Below are 22,990 nucleotides of genomic sequence, written 5' to 3' on the forward strand. Positions count from 1 at the left end.
AGGTTCGGTTGTTCGGTGGGGTGCCTTCTGCTGGGGTGGGTTGCATGTTCTGTGTGTGTTGTGGGTTTCCTCGTTTCCTCCGGGTACTCCTCCCCTTCCAAGACATGCATCAGTGCATCATCTGGAGGGCCTCCCCCGGGCTGAGGCTCAGGCTCTGTGGAACCTAGTCGGACATTCCCGGTCAACAAATGTTAAATAAATAAAAAAAATAAAAATATTGTGATTGCCGTGGTGATTAACAGCACATAGGGCCAATGGGGAACAAGGTACATAGGTTCATAGGTTCATACTAGGCTATCTTCCCAAGGGCATTTATAAACCTAGCCAGAATGTGTTTGGCTGTCGCCATCCATTGTAAATTTATCTTGTTATGCCCTTTTTCAAGGTTAGTATACTGTGCCTCTGTCTAACAGCAACACAGAAGTGATACCCGGGGTAAACCAATGATGTCCCATCCACTCATCAAGATTCCTCTTGAAGAGAGTCAATGAGGGACTCTGCCTAACCTGGACTGGGATTTTATTCCAGAGTGAAGGGAGCCTCTGGGTTATGAATCTGTCCCTCCAGCATGTCCTGTTTATTTCAGTGCTGAGGTTCAAGTCTCTCGAGCGTGTAGCTCGATGGGATTTGGATATTCTGAGGTGCAGCATGCCCATTAATTCCGGGTTTGACATGGCTTTATACATCAGGCACCACTGAGTAGAGCTGGAGTTTCTTTAACCAGTCAGCATATGGCATCTGTTTGAGCCCTTTGATCCTCCTGGTGAGGTACTTTTGGGGTCTTTCCCGTTGCTGCAGGTGTCTGGTAAGGTACATCCCAACAGGGGCATTGTACTCAATTATGGGTCTGATGAGGGATGAGTAAAGAGGCATGATGTCCTCCCCTGATCTAGATGTGAATCCCTTCATGATGAGATGGGCTATATAAAATGTTTTTCTAACCACTTTGGCCACGTGGTTGTCAAATGAGAGATTGCTATCAACTTGGGTCCCCAGGTCCCTAATTACTTCTTCTGTACTTAATGGATTACCACCTATGTGGTACTTTGTGGGCACTTTGTTTTTGCCAAAGGGGATGACAATACACTTTTTGGCATTCAGCTTGAGGCCATGGCTCTGGCACAAGTTGTCTGTTTCTATGAGGCCCTTTTGGAGGATGCTTGTGTCAGCTGGAGAGTCGATTATGGTGGCCAGTTTGCAGTCATCTGCGAATTTGGTCAGCCACAGTCCTTCCATGTTGGCCTGTACCTCCGATAAATATATACCGAACAAGAGAGGTCCCAGGACTGAGCCTTGTGGGACACCACTTGTAACTGGTTTGGAGTCTGGCAAGGCTCCAGCAATTCTAACTATGTGGGTTCTGTCCTTGAGCCAGTGTGCAATCCATCTAGTGACATAGGGGTTTATATTTAAGCTGGTGAGCTTCTCTAGAATGCCCGAGTGGGGTATTGTATTGAAGGCTTTTGCAAGGTCCAGGTAGGCTGTGTGGACCACCTTCCCCTTGTCAATGGCCTTGGTGACTGTTTCAAAGAAATCAACCAGGTTTGAGAGGCAGGATCTGCCCTTAACAAAGCCAAACTGGGTATGATCCAGTGTCTGTAGGTCCCCAATATCTTTATTTATGAGGTCCATGATGATCTTTTCCATAGCTTTGCAGACCAAGCTAGTCAGGCTTATGGGGCGATAGTGTCCAGGATCTGTTGAGGCACCACCTTTCTGTAGAGGGACCACTGTTGCTGTACGCCACTCTTTGGCCACATATCCTGTAGCAAGGCTGGGATTGAACAGTAGTTTTATGTTTGGGTGTAGCTCTTCTTGGAGTTCATGTAGGACACAGCCCGGGACACTGTCTGGTCCCATTGATGCAGTGTTTATTGCTTTGGAGAGGGCGGCTCTTACCTGTGAATCTGAGATGTCAGAGGGGCAGCACTCTGCTGGGATAAATATTTGCTCTTTCGGTGTGGAGGGGGGGAGAAGTTTGCGCTGAACCTGTCAGCTAGGATGTTGGCAATGTCTGTGGGTTTGGTGTTTCTATTGACATTTTGGACTACCTCTGAGCATATCTGGGAATTACCACCCAGGTTCCTAACATAACTAAAGAAAGCCTTGTGATTATCTTTAGTGTCCTGTGCAATTTTCTCTCAAAGCTGGCCTTAGACAATCTTATGAGTGCCCGTAGTTTTTTGCTAATACTGATCAGTGATGCCTTCCCTTTTTGGGATTTTGCTGTATCATTTAGTAGCTTCCTCCTTCTATTGTATAGTTTGTTTATGGCTGGGGTCCACCAGACAGGACGTCTGCCTTTGGAGGATTGGGTCTTGGTTTTATTCGGGATTGCATGATCCATGCATTCCTGAAGGTGTCCATAGAATGTGTTTATAGAGGAATCTGCGGTCTGGTCCGTTTTTTCCAAAGGCCCGGGGGCTTTAAAGGTTTCCACCTCAGTTTTGAGGAGTGTGAATTTGCTTTAGAGAAGTTGTTCACTGTGGTTTTCTGGGCAGGGGGTGGGGTCGGGATGTGAATATCCAGTGAGATTAGTTTATGATCTGATCTTACCAGTGATGGATACACTTCTGGTCTGGAGCATAGAGTCCTCATGTTGGTGATGATCAGGTCCGGTATGTTTTCCCTTCTTGTGGGAGTGGTAACAAGTTGTTCCATAGCATTTGAGTTCATATATTCAAGGAATATTTGGGCTAGGGTGTTGGAGCTAGAGTCATGCTCCCAGTCTATGTTTGGGTAGTTGAAGTCGCCCAATATAATGGTGTTTGGAGAGACCTTCATATTTTCCACTGTTCTCAGGAAGGCCGAGTGCAGTTCTTGGGTTTGGGAGGGTGGTCTGTAGCAGGCTATAACCTGGAAGGCAGTTTTACCCATTGTTAGTTGCACATGGATAGTCTCTGATGCTTGGTGCTTTGCCACCAACCTGGAGGTTGGGGTATCTTTGATCAATATCAATACTCCCCCTCCTTTTGTGGTTCGGTCCAAGTTTTGGGGCTGAAAATCATGGTATGAGGTATAACCTGGTAGTGCTGGAGTGCTCTCAGTAGCCCTGAACCAGGTATCTGTTACTGCACAGATATCAATGTTCTCCATGCTAAGGAGAGTTTTGAGTGCATGCATCTTGAGGTTTAGACTTCTGGCGTTGAGTAGCATTACTCTTAGTTTCTTATCCCTTGTGATACCTATGAAGGTGGGTTTGTCATTTGAGCCTTGCCTAACAAAGGCACTATGGGGGTAGCAAGAGCCTTTGCCAATATCCAAAAGCCCAGGGGTGACAGGTGCAAGCCGTCCCTAGCAAAGCAGGTGGTTCAACAGAAGATGAGTATGTGAGGGTGTAGTGCCTGTGATTAGTTAGCAGTGGCATATATGACTGCTCACGTGGACAAATACCAGGTAAGTCATTTGCAATGTGTCACAGGCAACGTACATGTGAACAGGACAAACAGTGATGCCCTGTCAAGTGAGACATGGACATACATATAGTAAGCTATGCAGATGTCACTAGGAGTCCACAGAAGCTCTGTAACTATGCATTGCAGGTGGGATCAGTATTCCAGGGTGATGCAAGCAAACATGCATGCAAACAAAGCTACAGTAAGCAGGGCTGCATGTAGTCCATTGTACAACAAACAAGCTGTACCACTTCCAGTAGGTAACAATGCAAATATGCAGGCACTATGCACATGTACATGGAAATACACAGGTCAGATGGCTAGGGTCCAGTCTCAGCACACAAGTGTACAGACCATGTACCGTCAGGATGTACAATAACTGGATGGAAACCCATGTGCTCACACCTGCAGTAATACACATGTCAAATAACAGACACTGAGCCTTCACTCAGTGGTTCCATACTTAGTAGGATGTATGCTACCTGGCCTGCCACCACAGTATCCCTGACATGTATGGGGACTCTCCCTCCTGTGACAGTTAGTTTTGTGTGTTGGGGCTGTCTAGCATTGTATGAGATGTGAGCTTGCAGTGCTAGGGTGCTCCTGTGTGTCCTGTACCAGTCGTGTAGTACTGCACACATATCAACATCCTCAAACATCCGCATTGCAGAGTCCAGTGTGGGCAACATGCCACTTGCAGTTTACATGTCCATCATTGTATATTAATACTTTCATTACCTTATCCCCTGTGCTACCTATGTATGTAGCCTTCTGTTGACATCCTTACCACCAGTATGCCAACATGTGCAGATGATACACTATGGTACTTACCATGGGTGTAGACAACAGTACATGACAATCATACCCTTACTGCATCAGGCATGCTGTGATATACCCACAATTATTTCAGCACACAGTACTGTTAACAACATGATACTATTACTACACATCTATGTAGTCATCCTGTGCATCAGCAACATGTTAACCTGTACCTGCACTGATGTTACAGATTGCAGGAGGTGGCACAGTTTCATCATATGCACAGGGTGTGAACTTGGTATGCCTGGGTCAGCCACCGATACCACCAATTGACATGTATGTGTATGTGTGTTGGTGAGGGACAGCAGTACATGGTGGGGCAATGTTGATGCAGTGTGTGCATGTATGCGGTAGCCCTAGGTGTTGTCAATTTGCATGTGTGTATGGATGCACACAGTTCCACCTCATGGCTGCCATATACTGGTGTTTGTGGACAGCCACAGACATGGTACCTGTGCCTTGCAGGGGTGCTACGGACCGTATCTGGTACCAACTCAGACTGGGTACTGTCATCAGAAGCAGGTGTTCATTGACTGGACACAGATCCCTGTCGGGCCTGGCCAGAGCCACGTGCACGTGGTCTCCTGGGGCGGTCTGATGACAGCACAGACCCAGCATTGCTGGGGCTGCTGCTGGCACTATGGTGGTGGCCGCAGCCCTGTTGTCGTCCGCGACAACTGCCAGCTGCTGCTGTTGCTGGCATACGCCCACGTCAATGCCTCAACCGTCCACCATCACCCTGGCTCATGGACATGTAGTTGTGGAACCGGTCTAATATGTCCCCACAATGTCTATCTATGACATCGGTGAAATTACGGATGACAGCTGCAATGTCGCGCATACTGTCAGTCATGGCTGTGTGACATGCTGTCAGCTCCCTCAGACCCTGTCTGGTGTACCGTTCCATACGTGACTGTGCCTGCATGACAGCCCGAAACATAGCTGAGGTTGTAAGACCTCTGTGGGCACGTCTGACAGGGGCAATACGCCCACGGATGCTCCCACGAGAACCCCTGGACATCTGTCTGTGTGGTACCATCTCAGGGCCATGCCCATGGCTGCTGTGTGGGGAGGAATGAGCCACAGATACCACATTACCCTGGTCAATGCCCACTGTATGCTGTCCATCACCTAGGGACATTGGTGACAAAGGGTGTATTGGCAGGATAACTGTGCACATTGATGGGGTTGACAGCTGTGTACAGTTAATCGGCTGACCAATGATGGACCCTGGCATACCTTCCTGTGCCATTACACAGATGTCATCATTATCAGTACCCATGGCACCTGATTCAGGTTCCCTGCTGCATAACACCAGAGCAGCACCAGAACCTGTGGGAGGGAAACAGGAAACACAGTTTACAATGTCTACACAATATTACCAGTGATGCACACATCCACACATGCACACATGCACAGGTGCACACATGCACACATGTGCACGTGCACACATGCACAGGTGCACACATGCACACATGCACACATGCACAGGTGCACACATGTGCACATGCACAGGTGCACACATGCACACATGCACACATGCACAGGTGCACACATGCACATGTGCACACATGCACACATGCACACATGCACACATGCACACATGCACAGGTGCACATGCACATGCACACATGTGCACGTGCACACATGCACACGTGCACATGCACACAGTTGTACACTACTCAGTATGCGTGATATCAACACACAGACACAGACACACCTGCATGCATACACAGAGCACTACTAAGTCAGCCTAATATTACTATTACTATCAAGACTATTAAAGGTATTGTTAATACACACTCACCAGCATGGATAGGCTGCATTGCTGTTACACCGGAGGGACCTGCAGAAGTGAGGAAACTAATGTCAGTGGGCACAACTGTGCCATTGTTACTGAGTATGATACAGGTCAGTAGTACAACAGTCGCCTTTCACAGGTCAGCTGCTGATATTGAGGATATCACACTTGCACATTAAATACTATGATGACAGCTACAAACCAAGGACACACCTCACACATGCATTAACTACCAGTGTACACAACAGTCAACTATACATATGGCATATTACCTGCATGCTCATAGTCTTGTTGCTGCATGGCTCCAGCCTCCATCATAATACATGTCTGCTGCTGTTGTTGTTGTTGGCGTACTGGAGCCATGACACTCATGAGTAGTCCCTCCAGTCTGGTGAGTGGGGGATGCATAGCCACCCCACCACCTGTGGCGACCTGTTGCCTGAGGATATCCGATGCACGCTGATGGACATTTCTGATTAAATCACTGCAGTGATGTCGTTCCTGCTCATATGTCCTATTATGCGTGCCTATGTCATTTACCCAACGGACCAGGTCTTGTCACAGTGCAGCCCTCTCCTGCTGGTTCTGGCTGGTGCGAGGAAAGAGTATTGCATAATCCCGCACCAGGCTCTGGTGTATCTCCTCATCCTCAGCTGCGGAGTAAGCTGGATTTCGTGGGTGAGCCATGTTCCTGAAAAAGGAAATAACCTGATATCAGCAATATATGTCAGCAGAATTTGGCACACATACTACACATGCTACTCAACTGTTATGATACAACATATCTCACATATATAGCATCTGTCTGTCTATTGGTGGATACACATGTAAATAGCCAGGTATCAGTGCTCAGCCAGCAACTGTGCAACAGTACCTGGCACACTCCATACGACATACTACCAAGCCCCAGCAGTCAGAACACTGATTCAGGTCCAGAGCACCTCCTCACTCTGGGGGTTTGTATCTAGGTACTGTACGTGCTACATCATCAACTACAGTGAGCTGACCACAAACTAATTGCCCTGGATATACATATCCCACCTCCACCACCAGCACAAACGACTATAGTGAATAACATTGCAAATGCAAACTTTACACTTTGTAACAGTGACATGGTATCCTTTCAGCCCATTGGGCCAGTGGAAGACACAACCCACAATGCTGACCCCTTCACAAATGCTTTCTACGGACATCTCCGAGAATGCATGGATCATGCAATCCCATATATGGCCAAGACACTCTCCACAAAGGGACAGCATCCTGTCTGGTGGACCCCAGCTATAGACAGATTGTATTACAAAAGATGGAAGCTACTGCAAGACAGAGCATAATTCCATAAAGGGAAGGCTTGTCTGAGCAGCACTAGTAAGGATCTATTTTCCCTCATACAAACACCCATGGGCAACTTTGAGAGGGAAATCAAGAGGGACACTACAGATAATCACAAGGCCTTCTTCAGTTATGTTAGCAACCTGTTCAGAATCCCTCCACTATGCTCATAGTTAGTACACAATAACAAATAATTTACTGAAACCACAGATATTGACAACATTGTGGCAGACAGGTTCAGTGCAGGTTTCACCCCTCCCTCTCCCCCAAAATAAGACATAGTTATCCCAACTGACTGTAACCTCCCTGTCATCACAGATGTCCAGGTGAGAGCCGACCTCAGGAAAGCAGAATACACAACATGAATGGGACCTGATGGTATCCCCTGTTGCATGCTACATGAACTCCGACAGGAGCTAAACACACATATAGAAGTGCTATGTAACACTAGCCTGACTATAGGATATGTACCTGTACACTGGCGCACAGCAGCAGTGGTTCCACTCCACGAAGGAGGCACCTCAACATACCAATACAATACAACACAATGCAATACATTACAATACAATACTATACAATATGCTATTGCCCCTGGGACTACAGCAGCATACTGTTCTGCTACCCTGACCATTGTGACATGTGGTGTGATGGTACCTGCTGCTGTCAAACAGTTACACAGGGTGACTCATATGGCATATTACCTATCTGACTAACATTCAGCAGGGGTATGTGTGACATGTACTCATGGGGAGTCTTGCTTCTTAACACTGTGTGGTTTATTGCAGGGTATGTCTTATCTGTGGGTAGGAACCTTTACCACAACATGTGCTCTCTATTGCAGTGGCACGGACGACACACAGCAGTCATTTAGGTTGTGGATGGTGTGAGGTGTTACTATGGTTGTTGGACATCTGTCATGGGTGTGACTTAAGTATGTAAATCTAGGAGTGGTAACCTCTATGTGGGTAGTATGTGTGTACTCTGTGGTGTTGTCAGTCACTGTGCATTGGTAATGTGTTTGAGTGCATTGTCACAGTGTTGTACATGTCACTGTGTCCTTCTCCATATCTGTAGCTGTCATCTGAGGTACATACCATTTCAGCCATTATATGGTGTGGAGGGGTACACTGACCTACATGTCCATAACTGACACACCATGTCTGCTGACACATACCATGTGCAGGTATTCCAGGAATAGTGTGCCACTGTGAATATCATTGGGGGAACTATTGTACACATTTATGACCCTGTTCACCCCTGACACATGCAGTGGTGGGCAGCCAATCACATATCTGGTGGTTACTGCTGTAGGTGATTTGAAATGAGGTATGGTACTCCAGTTTTGACACTGGTGTTCACTCCATGCCTTTGTCACCAGGCACCTGTTGCAATACATCTGTACACATGTGCCTCACTCAGAATATATATACATCTCTCTCTCTCTCTATATATATATATATATATATATATATATATATATATATATATATATATATATATGTATATATATATATATATATATATATATATATATATATATATATATATACATATACACATATATATATATTGATGTACATATATTGCTATAGATATGGAGGGGGGGTGTGATAGAGAGGGGTGAGAATGACAGAGGGGGTGGGACAGGGGGTGTTGAGATCGTCATATACAGTCATACCTGTAGATAGTCAGATCTATCTGTCTATGTATATGTATCTACATATATCTATATCTGTATGTGTGTATTACATATATATGTTTGTACATATTCTATCTATCTACATCTGTCTATGTATTCCTACATCTCTCTCTATGTATGTATACATATATGCATATTATATATATATATATATCTATATATATATATTATATATGTATATATATCTATATACATACATATTTTGACATACATATGTATCCATATGATAGATAGGTATATCAACATGTTTGTTTACCATACTGTATACACACACTAACATACTGCTAAACATGCATAACTGTGAAACCTACTTTGTACATTGCACTACAACCTACATTCAACCTACATTGATATGTGCACATAGATGCTCTCACATACAAATGTATGTACAGCCTTCACTGATAGTTGCTGTATGTCCCCTGCCCTTTGCACATCTTCATATACATATGGATACAGACCAATGACACATATGGAGGGTTCAGTATTACTTTACATTACCTGTGTTTGTCACAGCTGCTTGTGTTGCCGTCTGGTTTTGTGTCCTGCTGCTCCACTTGCCAGTTGTCAGCTTTCAGGTGGCTGTTGCTGACCAGTCTTGTTTGTGTATGTTTAATTTTGTTTTTCTCTGTCTCTGTCTCTGTCTCTCTCTCTCTCTGTCTCTCACTTCCTCCTCAGGATGCAATGAAGGTATTGCATGTGTGGACTGGGAGTAGAGCATACTTTTGTAGGTATCTGCATATGTCCATGTGATGGCCTCTGCACCAATTGTTAGCCAGCATTTGCTAATTGCATGCAGGCAGTTGTGTACTGATTGCAGTTCTCACTGTGATTTCAGAACAGTGCTATAAAAAGGTATGTGAGATAGGCATAGCCCTTTCAGATTTTAAGGGCAGGGACCATGCTGGTATGCTGTGGACAATGTTCTGTGAGTGTAAAGGTTGGTATCTCTCTCATATTTCCAGCTGTGTTGTAGATTAACATTTCTCCATTCATTTCTCCAGTTTCCTGTACTAACTGTGTGTGTACACTGACACCTACGACTATTCCTACTGTTAATGTGTGTGTGTGTGTGTGTGTGTGTGTGTGTGTGTGTGTGTGTGTGTGTGTGTGTGTGTGTGCTTTCCTGTGGGACATGTGGTGTAACTGGTGTATAGCAGTGGCTCTTGCACTTTGTTGCTATGGCTTCAATATTTGCCCTTTACAGTCAATACTTGTATGCCTGCTAGGTGTCCTGACTGTAGTGTGCTGCTGTGGCTTTCCTATTTTCCATGTGCATTCACACCTTGGAATGCTTGCTATATCTGCTAGGGTGTTACAGCATGCAGTGTGGTCTGGCCATGGTGTGGGCCTTGACATCTATTAGGGTATTTGAGTATGCTGCTGAGCAGGCCCCAGAGACTCTCAGGTGCATCTGTTATCTGCTTCATGGAATGGTACATATCAGTGGGGTACACCCATTAAATTGTCTGGTATGCTGCAGTTGTGACTGTGGGATAGCATGAGCATATGTATTACTACACTTTTTCTGCCATGCAAGTGGTGCATACTTTCAGGACTTCATAGTTACCATTGCATGTGTTGTAACACCTTTCTGCCTACTGTTTGTACATTTCACATGGAGTCTGTGGGGCATCCCTGTAACTCAGTCACTGTTGCTATGTCTAGGCTCTTAACTATTCAAATATGGTGATGTCAAACCTCTCATGTGTACAAATATTTGCAGGTTGTCCACATTTCTGCCTCATATTTTGGTCAATATCTCATGCACAGCTTTTTCTAGCAAATCACTCTGGGCTCAAGTCAGAATATAGTGACAAACATTTAAGTTTCAGACTTCATACCCTTCCAAACATCCCACAAAATGCAGAACCTGTTACTCTCTGAACTGTCTAAGTTTGTTGTAACATTATTTGTAATGTGTCCCTGGTTTTGGCCCTTTGCTCCACATATTTTATTACTTGGTCCGGATGTGTTCCTGTAACAGGTTGTGGGGTATGGGCAGTGATTATCCTGCTGTGAGTATGTTATGTGGCTTGCAAGGTGCTACAGTGACATTATTACCTACTAGCTACCAACTACCATGGCTGTTTCTGTTCACACACTACTATCATAGATATCCACTAGATTTGACAGTAAATATACATGACATGCTTTGTGTACTACACATCCTATATTCCCTTTACATTCATTCCTACTATTACATGATATATTTATTTTAGCACAATGTTCTTGTATAACAGTCATGGCTTAGTGGTAAGTCATGAAGACTAGTGTTTCCAAGGTCCTGGGTTCGGGACTGACAGTGGGATTTTATTTTGCTTTTGAACTGACTACAGGACCTGTCAATCAGAGTGACTAAGGCACTTTTAAGCAGTTGTAACCGGGTTAGCTCTGGTTTGCATGGAGTTCAAGCATGCGAACTGGCATTCAGCTCCGCACACACCCGCTTACAATCGCTTAAATGTGCTTACTCTTGCGCACACCCACGCTATTTTCTTTGAAATAAATGAAAATGGGGAGACAAGAAAGTCGTGAAAAAGGGGTCAAAAAGAGGGTAAGACAGTAGGGAAACAAGCTCGGGTTTTGCAGGAGGGATGTAGGTAAGGCCCATAGCTGCCCATTTCTTCATCAGCAACAGCTGTGCATATGTATGCAATTTGGTGTGACATTTGAAACCTTCCACCCCTGAGACAGTTGTCAGGACAACAATAATACTTGTTGTACAGCCAATTGTAATTGATAGTTTCCATGTCCAGCAGACATATGTGCGGAATGGGCAGCTATGTATGGGGCGTAATTTTTTTGTGGGTACAGAGTGCCCTTTTTTTTTTTTTTTTTTTCAGGTGAGAGTGGTATGTCAGGTGAAGGAAGTCGGTATAGCTGGAGAGGTAGGTTGGGTAGGTCAATAGACGGACAAAAGATGCATACAGAGGTGGTGTATGACATGTGTGGGGGGGGTTACACAATTGACGGGGAAGGAGGTTTGGATATCCAGAGCCCATGAGCCCACAGATGGCAACAGTGGAACTGATATCCCCACCCATGGGCAGTTGCCACTGTTCCTTCACTGCCCAGGACGGGGCTGTGCTGGGGGCTGTGTAGGCCGGGCAACAGGCATGCCCGTAAGTTGTGCCACCTGTGCCTCAAGCTAGCGTAGGGGCCTAAGAACAGAGTCCTGGATCTCCCTACGCACCACAGTCTGGACGCTACGGAGGGTGAGTGGTGGTTCTCTTCCGGCCACGCTTGCAGAGGGGGGATGGGCCCCATCCCCTGCGGCGCTTCCACCCGCAGATGGCACAGGGCCACTGGAGGAGGGTCCAGACTGGGCACTAGTGCCAGGTGCACTCGCCAGCTGAGGTGGGAGAGGTGGGTCCACTGGAACCCGCCTTCCCTGTCATCCTATGTTTTGCATTATGTCATGACAGTTTGGGTTAGTAACATACAATGCCATTCGCAATTAGTTGTAACAGCATGCATTAGTATTCCCATTAACCAAACACCCAGATATTCACACCATTGAACAGCGAGCATAACACATGCATAATTTGAACAGCAATACACAGTCCAACAACATGCAGGGTTGATTGATGGCAACAGGCCATCAGGTTTGGATGTATGAACAGGGCAGATGCATCAACGTACATGCAAATATTTATGACCAACAGGACAAATGTCCAGGGGTGTTAATTGTGATTGCACATACCAATTTCACGTTGAATGGATTATATGTGGTTATAAGGTGGGGTGAAGAAAATATTATTAACACCTTCGAATACCAATACATATGCTGTACATTTCTAATAGCTACAGATATATACACACTACTGTTCTAACTACAGTTTCCTATATGATAACTACTTCAATTTGGTGATAGGACTGTTACTGCTACATCAATATACATTTTATTGTTATTCATACACGTTCATATCTGGCTTTGTTCAGCTACATCATCCTGCTACATTTGCTTTATATAGCTATAGACAACTGTGGATGTTTGATATTTCAGACAATCATACTATCTGCATATTGCAGACTGAGAGCAACATATCCAGATTTTGGGATACACATTCCAGCTGCAGCAACACTTTGAACACATTTTGCAGTTTGGTTCTACTTGTCACATTCATTTCATTCTGTACTGACTGCAGTATACTTTATTCATGGGTTCTTACTACTTTATTGGTGGATTCATAACTCTTTCTCACACTCTCTCACTTGTTTTCATTTTACTATTCAGGATGGTACTTACTTCTAGGCTTTATTGACATGTTTTACCTGTAGTTATTACAATCCTTTCCAGCAGTCTCACTTCTGTCATGTTTCAGTATTTCAACAGGGATATATTTCACACATGTGATTTGTTCATCTTCTGCAGCTGTACTTTTCAGCCTGCTGCATGTTGTATACTATTATATTACAGGTGGGACATCTTTATTTCAGACTTTATTTCAGACATTTTCATTTTTCTGTTTGGATTACAGACTGCAACACACTTTTGTAATCAAGCAATACTTGCAAACACTTTTACACTGTTACTTGCACATTTTATTACTTAGTGACTACACTGCACTCTTTTGCTAACTGTCATACTTTTATATTCCTTTACAGTCACTGGGAGTGGATTACTGACCTGCCTGGTGGTGCAACCGCACCAGCCTATCGCCATAGGCTCTGCGGTTTGCAGAACGGATACCTGCAGCTGTAATATAAATGAAGTAATATTGGAATACACATCTCCATAATATCAGCTAATTTAATTTCTTACATACATAATTAAATGTAACTTACTCAGTAGTGGGGCGTTGGGCATTTGCCGGGCCTCCTGGATCCAAAGGTTCAATTGGTCCTGCTTGTGTCTCTTCAGGTCCGCATGGTGGTGACGGACCTGCTCACCAGTCCTTGGAATCCCTGTGGCACTGGTGAGATCATGAGCCAACCGGTCCCACGCCTCAGCCCTATATGCTCCCCACAGGACCTGGCCCTGCATGAGTTGGGCCTCATGATTGTGGACTAGGAGCCAGACCATGTATCTGGACTCCTCAACACCCCACCTCTGTGCTCGAAAGCAACTACCCTCACCTACTCCTGACATTCTGGCTGCAAGTCAGTTCTACAATCGTTTATGCTGTGTATTCCCATCTATGGGGCTTATATGTGCCGTTTTTCCCACACTTATCTGTGATTGGCCATTTTGGAATTGTATCAACTTCACAAAACCTGCTTTGTCATGCTCCACTTTCTATTCATTCCTATATATTTGCTATTACTGCATTTCTAAGTACAGCTGTCATGGCTTAGTGGTTCAGTACCTTGACTATGGTGCATGGTATCCTGGGTTCGAACCTGGCCACTGCTTTTTATATTTTATGACTGTCTAGACAGGCTAGGGGGTGTGTCTGTGTAAAGGCAGTTTTGTTACAGCTTGCTCAATGTTGCCCGCCAGTTAGCTTGTTAGCATGGTGCGCAGCTCCGCGCAAACGGGTTACACTGGTTTACGCCTCATTTGGCTGTTAGCATGCATATTACGCTCAGCTCAGCTAGGTTTGGCTGTTAGCACGCATATTACTCTCAGCTCAGCTAGGGGCACACAGTTTCAGCATGTTAAACCACTGCTCACCTATGGGCACTCATTTTGCACCTGTTAAACCACTGCTCACCTACGGGCAGATGCACTCACCTTGTTAAACTGTAGCTCAGCTATAGGCACATCTCGCATTTTTAATTGTTTTGTTATCTCACATTTCTTCAAAATAAATGGACTATTTCATTACATTTTACATAAAATATGATTTTATATGTGTACATATTTGTCAGGGACTTGTTTCGTGCTTAGTTTACTAAAATTAAAAATTGATGTTGTGGGGGCTCGAACCATGGATGCCTGCTCTTCAGCCGATGTCTCTACTGCTACGCTATTGCTTCTTGGCTTACTTTGCATATTTAGTTCTTATATGCTTTTCCACTGACTGCTAACTGTGGCTAAGCTATGGGCACGCCCGTGCAAACGAGCACACTCACGGGCAAACATCTTTACGATCTAAAAAAATATATAACATGTTCATTTATATATTTTATGTTCATAGTCTGTGGGGGCATGTGTTGTGTTTATTCACATTTCCATGGACTCTGTCGTGGGTGTTTACTTTGGGCACTTTTACTCTTCTGGGGGCGTGTCTGCTTGCAGGGCTCAGCCTACGGACATGCCCCCTACTGTCTTCCATGGACCGTGTTAGCCTTAGGTGTGATTCAGCATGCTCTCATGAATATGCAGAGCATGCTGACATCACTCCGTTTAACTGCAGCCTCCGTGTAAGCCTTATAACTCTTACACGGAGGCTTCGTGATTCCTGCCCAAGTGTTCTGTAGCTAGTGCTTGAGTGCTAGTTTGAATTGTGATTTATGGGGGGTACTTCTTATATTGTAAGGAAGGGAGTTCCAGGAGTGAGCAACTGAGAATTTATATAATGACTTGCCAATGTTTTTAGATGGTTTGTATATGCCCAGTAGATGTTTATCTGATGAACAGAGTTGTTGTCAGAGGTTATATTGTGATACAATATTAGAGATAGAGTGGCAGAATGTAGGGTTGTAAAGATTTGAGTGGACTGTAGCCAGTTGTGGAAGGAGAAGTTGATTTGTGAATTCTGGCCATTGTAAATATGTAAGGGCAAGGAAGTGATGAGATTTGTAGGAGAGGTTAGCAGCAAATTTAGCTATTTTATTGTACGTTTGTTCTAGTTTAGTGAGAAGAGAAGACTGAAGGTTAGTGAGGACTGGGGCTGCATATAGCAGGCTGGATGTGAGTTGAGATAAGGCTAGGGTGGGTTTAGAGGAGTTAGAAAGAAATTTTTGATTTCAGTATAAGTAGGCCAAGTTTTGGTGATTTTTTTTTATGCATAAATTGATATGTATTTCAAATTTTAGTTCTTCGTCGATGGTAACACCAAGTAACTTGGTATGTGGTTCGGGTTTGATTAGGGTATTATTAAGGGAGGTAATGGTGAAGGAGGATTTATGTTGTACAAGGTTTTTTGGAAGGAATAACAAGAGTTTATTTTTTGGGTGGGTTAATATTAATTTGTTGTCAGTGAGCCAGGTCTCAATGGAAGTGAAAGTATCTTGGGTATGTGAAAGGGATGTTGTTGGCTGTGGTTATGAGGGTGGAGTCATCAGCATATTGTAAAAGGTGTGAGAGGTTAGTAGCAGAGTGTAAGTTATTAGTAAAAATTTTGAACAAGATGGGACCCAGGATAGAGCCTTGGGGAACTCCGGTGTTGATGAGCAGAAAAGGAGAGGTGGTGGTTTGAAGTCTGTTAGATAAATAATTAAAGAACCAGGTTATGGAGAGGGGGGAGAGGTGAAGGTCTGAAAGTTTAGTTAACAGTTTAGAGTGGGAGACTGTATCAAAGGCTTTGGAGAGATCAATAAATAGACAGGAGAGAAGTAGGCTGTTATCATAGGCTTCTGCCACTGTTTGAGTGAATGACAGAAGTGCAGTAGATGTGCTGTGGTGAGGTCTAAAATCATGTTGGGAAGAAGTTAGAAGATTATTTTCAAGCAAGTATTTGAGTAGCTTGGAGTGAATGCATTTTTCAAGCATCTTGCATAGTTGGAATAGTATAATTATGGGACAATAGTTTGAGTGGTCAGTGGAGTTACCTTCCTTGTGGACTGGGATTGTATAAAAGGATTTCCATATGTTGGGGATGAGAGCCACGGTAATAGAGCGATTTATAAGGGTCGAAATAGGGTAGGCAATAGACCTGGCAGCAGTTTTAAGAAAGTGTGTGAGGGGGGGTTGTCAACAGAGGGAGAGCTGGCTTTGAGTTTGTTCAATTGTTGATTTGATAAAGGAAATGGGAACATGATGAAAGAAGAAAGTGTTAGAGGAAGGCGGTCTGTGAGGTAGGGGCAGAGAAGACGGGGTGGGACAGTGTTGAGTTAGCCCCTGAATTCCGTCTATGAAGCACTTATTTAATAGGGTAGCAGTTTCTGTGGCAGCATTGTGAGGGAAGGGGTTGGGGGTAGGAGGGGTACTAGAGTGGAGAATCGTATTGATAGTGGACCAAATTATTTTGGATTAGAATGAGGGCTGCAGTGTGTGAAGGTGAAGAATGATTGTTTTATTTTTGATGATAATTTTTTTACATGTGTTTCTAAGTTCTTTGTAAGATTGAAGTAGGGTTAGAGTTTTAATTTTTAACCAGGTTTTCCAAGCAATATCCCTCTGCTGCATAGTTGAGCATGTTTGTTTAGTGAGCCAGGGAGCACAGTTATGTTTAACCAAGACTTTTTCTGGATGGGACCATGCTGTTCAGGATATCTAGGAATATATTGTTGAATGCAGTAACGGCATCATTAGCCTCCCCCTTAATGATGCAGCAACAGCATGATTAAGGGGAAGGTTAAAGAGGAAGGTCCAGTTTATGTTGGACAGTGTGGAGTAGAATATGTCTGGGTCAAATTGAATTAGGTTACGATGTTCTCTGTAGAGGTGTTCTTTGGGTGTCTGTTGAAAGTATCTATGTATATAGGTAGGAGAGTGGTCGCTCAGGGAATTGGAAAGTATGCCAGGGTTGTGGTAGACAGATGGATCAGAAATAAGGATCCAGTCTAGGATGGAGCCAGAGGTGGAGTTCTTGTTAAATCTTGTAGGGGAAGATATGAGTTGTTGGAAGTCTTATAGGTTGATAGCATGAGTAGAGGAAGGGGAGGAGAGGGAAGACCAATCAATATTAACATCACAAGGTACAATGGTTTTGTATGGAAGTTTTAGGGCAAGCCATGATAGAAAGTTTTCTAGAATAGGGATTTTGTCACCTGGGGGGATGCAGATGGACATGATGGCAACATTTTATGGGGGTTGATGTGGCAATTAGCAATGAATATTTCTGTAAGAGCAAAGGCAGATAGTGGGGTAGAGAGTGGAGAGATATTAAGTTGGTTAGAGTGGAGGATGGCAACACCTCCACCCCTTTTGTTTGTTCTGTCAGCCTAGTAGATATTGTAGCCTGGGGATACGATTTCAGAGTTAGCTATGTGAAGCTTTAACCAGGTTTCAGAAAAGGCTAAAGTATGGGGCAGTTATGGTGGATCTAAGCATGAAGTTCTGTAGTTTTGTTTACTGTGCTTTGGATGTTCTAAAGTGTAAGGGATTTAGGGGGGTGAGTATGAGTTTGGGGAGAAAAGTGAGTGGGTGAAGAGTTGGGAGAATGTAGGTTATGTGTAGATATAGTTGGGTCAGGGTTAGAATGTATGCCTCCTGACAAGAGAATTGTATCACTTAAAGAGAGTAAGATGGAGATAAGGTCTGTAGTAGGGGAAGTTTGAGCTTTAGTGCAGCTGGAAAGTCATACGTTTGGATAGGTTTTGATAGTAAAGAGGTTAGAGGGAAATATAGGAAACAGGTTAGGTGAGATTTTTAGTGTGTGAGGGATATTGTGTGAGAAGTGGCAGTCAGAGAGAGTAGGTGCAGGAGTAGGGTATTGAAGTAATGTGTGGTATGAGGTAGCTTGAGCTAGAAGGAGTAGAAGGGGATAGTAAGCAAGTGAGGAGTCATACTGAGTAGAGTGTTAGGTGAAAGTTAACAGGGACAGGAGTTATGTTTAATGAGTGGAAAATAATGGGATACAGGGGGTTGCTAAGTGGAGTAAACTGGATTTGAAAGGATTGGAGTGGAAGAGGTGGTGTAGTGTGCAAGCAGGGGAGGGGTAATACAGTAGGAGTGGTAGTGGTTGATTGGAGAGAAAGGGAGGGGGCTGATTGGAGAGTGGAGGTAATTGAATTGGTTAGATTGGTCAGGGTGTGGTGAGGGCAGGATCTAGAGAACATAAATGTAATGGTAGTGGAGGTGGGTGGAAATGGGGGTAGGGTAGGGGAGCAGAATGAGCCAGAGTGTAACGAGGTCCAACGGAGCAGGGTTAGCCTGACCGGGAGCAGAATAAGATGACAAAAAACAATCAGGTAGGTCAGGGGGGAGGGACTGCAAGCTGTGAGGGGACGAGGTCTAAAGTAATGAAACTATTTTAGTAGGCTGCTGAAACACTACTGTAATTAACTAAAACAAAGATTTTATGTAGCTACGGTATGTACACAGCTCCACCCTAATGGAAGGCTATTTCCATTGTCTGATGTGTATTGCACAGTTATTTGATAAAAGGAGTTGCTATTTTAGTAGGTAAGGAGTAAATACTGACAGCGAGTGGCAAACATGGGGTGCTAAAAGCACGCGAGCTGGCTAGAAAGATTGAGCAACTCTAAAGTATAGGAACAGCTACAGGAGCTTTACAGAGCTAAAGGTGTAGTCAAAACAAAGGTAAATACTGCCACCTAGTGGCAAAAAGGGGTGCGTGATTACAGCAGGGGAGGTATGAAACCTCATGGGAGAGAGAGGTATATGCTAAAAGAAATAAAAGTAGTGGCAAAGGACGGTTGGGGAGCTTGGCATGTGTACAGGCTATGAACTGGCAAATACAGTAGAACAATGACTGGTTAAATATTTGAATTAGCAGTAGGCAATCACCTAGACTATATCACTGCAAGGGAGAGCTTCCAGGTCCAAGATGGTAGGATACTTAAAGTGTTCCTTGAGCTGACAGCTGATGGAATGGAACCCATGCCTGCTGGTATATGGCATATGTAGCTCTTTCTGTCTTTGGTCAGGTCTTGATTCCAGTAAGTGCATAATCTATTAGCCCTAGAGACACTGGTTTGGCTACAGCTTTTTAAAATGCCTGCATGGTGAAGAAACATTTTGGAAAATATTGGGTAACCTTATAAGCTTATTGCAGTGCTACATCATGAAAGTAAGGAATGCATCCAGTATCCTAGAAGGAGTTTTCCTGAAGTCACTCAGTGTAACATCAATAAAGAGTTGAAATGTTATTGTGCTAGGACACTGAGAGCTAAGTATGTTTGTGTTTTTAATGAGTGAATGTCCTTACTGTCCAGTGAAAGTTAAATTCTCAGAAGACATGTCACTGATATGATAAAGAGTCAACATAATCGTTCAAGATCTCCCAAAATATTCATGTAACAAAGCTCTGTCTTGTGTAAGAATACTGCTACTCCTGAATTCTACTGGCATGTGACTCACCAGTGTCCTTCACATTAATGGTCTGCAATGTGTACAGTCCAGATCTAAGCTATATTAAGTAAGCTGATGCCTGTGTACTCTTAACCATGACAGGCTGTTGTCCATTAGGTTGCACTTTTACATCGATTATAATCTATTCATAGAATTGATGCACACTAATCCATACAGAAATTCACTAGCATTTCAATTGTTATACTGCTTACACAATCTGTTAGGGCACTATAGGGTGCAAACATGCTTGCTTATTAATCACGTGGCTCACATGATGGTCATATTGTGCAAATGCTTCTTTCTTGGTTTTCTGTAGGCTTAGGAATCCCATATACAGTCCCCAGTGTGAAGTCATTCTGTTTTCTATAATACCACACTTTGCATATCTTCCTTTATATATTTTTCCATAACTACCACTGTATGTCAAAGAGATGACAAAAGTAGACAAGAGTATAAGGAGATGAGGTGCATGGCAAAGAGAGAGGTGGTGAAGACTAAGGATAAGGCGTATGAAGAGTTGTATAAAAGGTTGGACACGAAAGAGGGAGTAAAGGACCTGTACTGATTGGCTAGACAGAGGGACAGAGCTAGTAAAGATGTGCAGCAGGTAAGGGGGATAAAGGATAATGAGGGAAACATACTCACAAGTGAGGAGAGTGTGTTGATCAGATGGAAAGAGTACTTTGAGGGGTTGATGAATGAAGAGAATGAGAGGGAGAGATGGTTGGATGATGTGCGGATAGTGAATCATGACATGCAGTGGATTACCAAGGAAGTAAGGCTAGCTATGAAGAGGATGAAGAACGGAAAGGCTGTTGGTCCAGATGACATACCTGTGGGAGCATGGAGGTGTTTACGTGAAATGGCAGTGGAGATTTTAACTAGATTGTTTAATGAAATCTTGGAAAGTGAGAGGATGCCTGAGGAATGGAGAAAAAGTGTTTTGGTACCGATTTTTTAAGAATAAGGGTGATATGCAGAGCTGTAGTAACTACAGAGGGATTAAACTGATCAGTCACAGCATAAAATTATGGGAAAGAGTAGTGGAAGCTAGGTTAAGAAGGGAGGTGATGATTAGTGATCAGCAGTATGGTTTCCTGCCAGGAAATAGCACTACAGATGTGATATTTGCTCTGAGATTGTTGATGGAGAAGTACAGAGAAGGTCAGAAGGAGTTGCATTGTGTCTTTGTGGATTTAGAGAAATCATATGACAGGGTGCCTAGATAGGAGTTGTGGTATTGTATGAGGAAGTTGGGAGTGTCAGAGAAGTATGTAAGAGTGGTACAGGATATGTACGAGGGTAGTGTGATAGCGGTGAGGTCTGAGGTGGGAGTGATGGATGCATTTAAGGTGGAGGTGGGATTACATCAATGTTCAGCTCTGAGCCCTTTTGTATTTGCAATGGTGATGGACAGGTTGACAGACAAGATCAGACAGGAGTCCCCGTGGACTATGATGTTTGCAGATGACATTGTGATCTGTAGTGAGAGTAGGGAACACATGGAGGAGACCCTGGAGAGGTGGAGATATGCTCTAGAGAGAAGAGGAATGAAGGTCAGCAGGACTAAGACAGAATATATGTGTGTGAATGAGAGGGAGGATAGAGGAATGGTGAGGATGCAGGGAGTAGAGGTGAGGAAGGTAGATGAGTTTAAGTACTTGGGATCAACAGTTCAGAGTAATGGTGAGTGTGGAAAAGAGGTGAAGAAGAGAGTACAGGCAGGATGGAGTGGGTGGAGAAAAGTGTCAGGAGTGATTTGTGACAGACGAGTACAAGTAAGAGTGAAAGGGAAGGTCTACAAGAGGGTAGTGTTATATGGGTTGGAGACAGTGGCATTGACAAAAAGGCAGGAGTTAGAGTTTGACATGGCAGAGTTGAAGATGTTAAGATTTGCACAGAGTGTGACGGGGATAGACAGGATTAGGAATAAGTATATTAGAGGGTCAGCCCAGGTTGGAAGGTTTGAAGACAAAGCCAGAGAGGCAAGATTACATTGGTTTGGACATGTGTTGAGGAGGGATGCAGAGTATATTGGGAATAAGATGCTAAGGATGAAGCTGCCAGGTAACAGGAAAAGAGGGAGGCCTAAGATAAGGTTTATGGATGTGGTGAGAGAGGACATGCAGGTGGTTGGTGTGACAGAGTAAGATGCATAGGACAGGAAGAAATGGAAACAGTTGATCTGCTGTGGCGACTCCAATGGGTGCAGCCGAAAGAAGAAGAAGACCACTGTATGTACACATCTGTTACATGCTTCTACTGCTCATATGTTCCTGCTTTCAAACTATACCAACTGAAACACCTAGAGTGTCAGATTAGAGCCACCCCCTCTAGTCAAACTGACTGGTCAACATTTAATGGAAATTTCATCCATCTTTTTAGAGTCCCTAGTTTTATTTTCTCATTTTTAGGATCATTCTTGTCCAAATGTATACAAAAATTTAATACTCACAGTAAATGGTGCCATTTTACCATAAATATTCATCTGTATTACCCATTGTGTTAAATTTATAACAAAAATATAGAACTAAATGAAACAGAAGGAAAAGCCGACATTTTACAGCATAACATTTAAGAAAGCCAAAGAACCTTACCACAGAATGATTGCCAGGTTTTTGTGCTCAACATTTCAGCATGTCAGAAAGGCATGTGTTGTAGATGACATGCTTTCACTTTTGGTTCATGTGACTAGAGGACGAGGTAGCAGTGCATTTTACTTTTGATCCACTGTTCTCCTTTTTATTGAGTCTGCCTGACTTTGGACTTGTATGTACAGAGATCAGAGTGTGGGGCCTACCCCATGTTGGAAGGGTCCAATGGCATTAAACTACTGAATAAAAACAAACAAAAATATGTTT

The sequence above is a fragment of the Protopterus annectens genome, chromosome 17.part0, assembly GCF_019279795.1.
Source record: "Protopterus annectens isolate FY-2018-M chromosome 17.part0, PAN1.0, whole genome shotgun sequence".
Taxonomy (NCBI): domain Eukaryota; kingdom Metazoa; phylum Chordata; order Ceratodontiformes; family Protopteridae; genus Protopterus; species Protopterus annectens.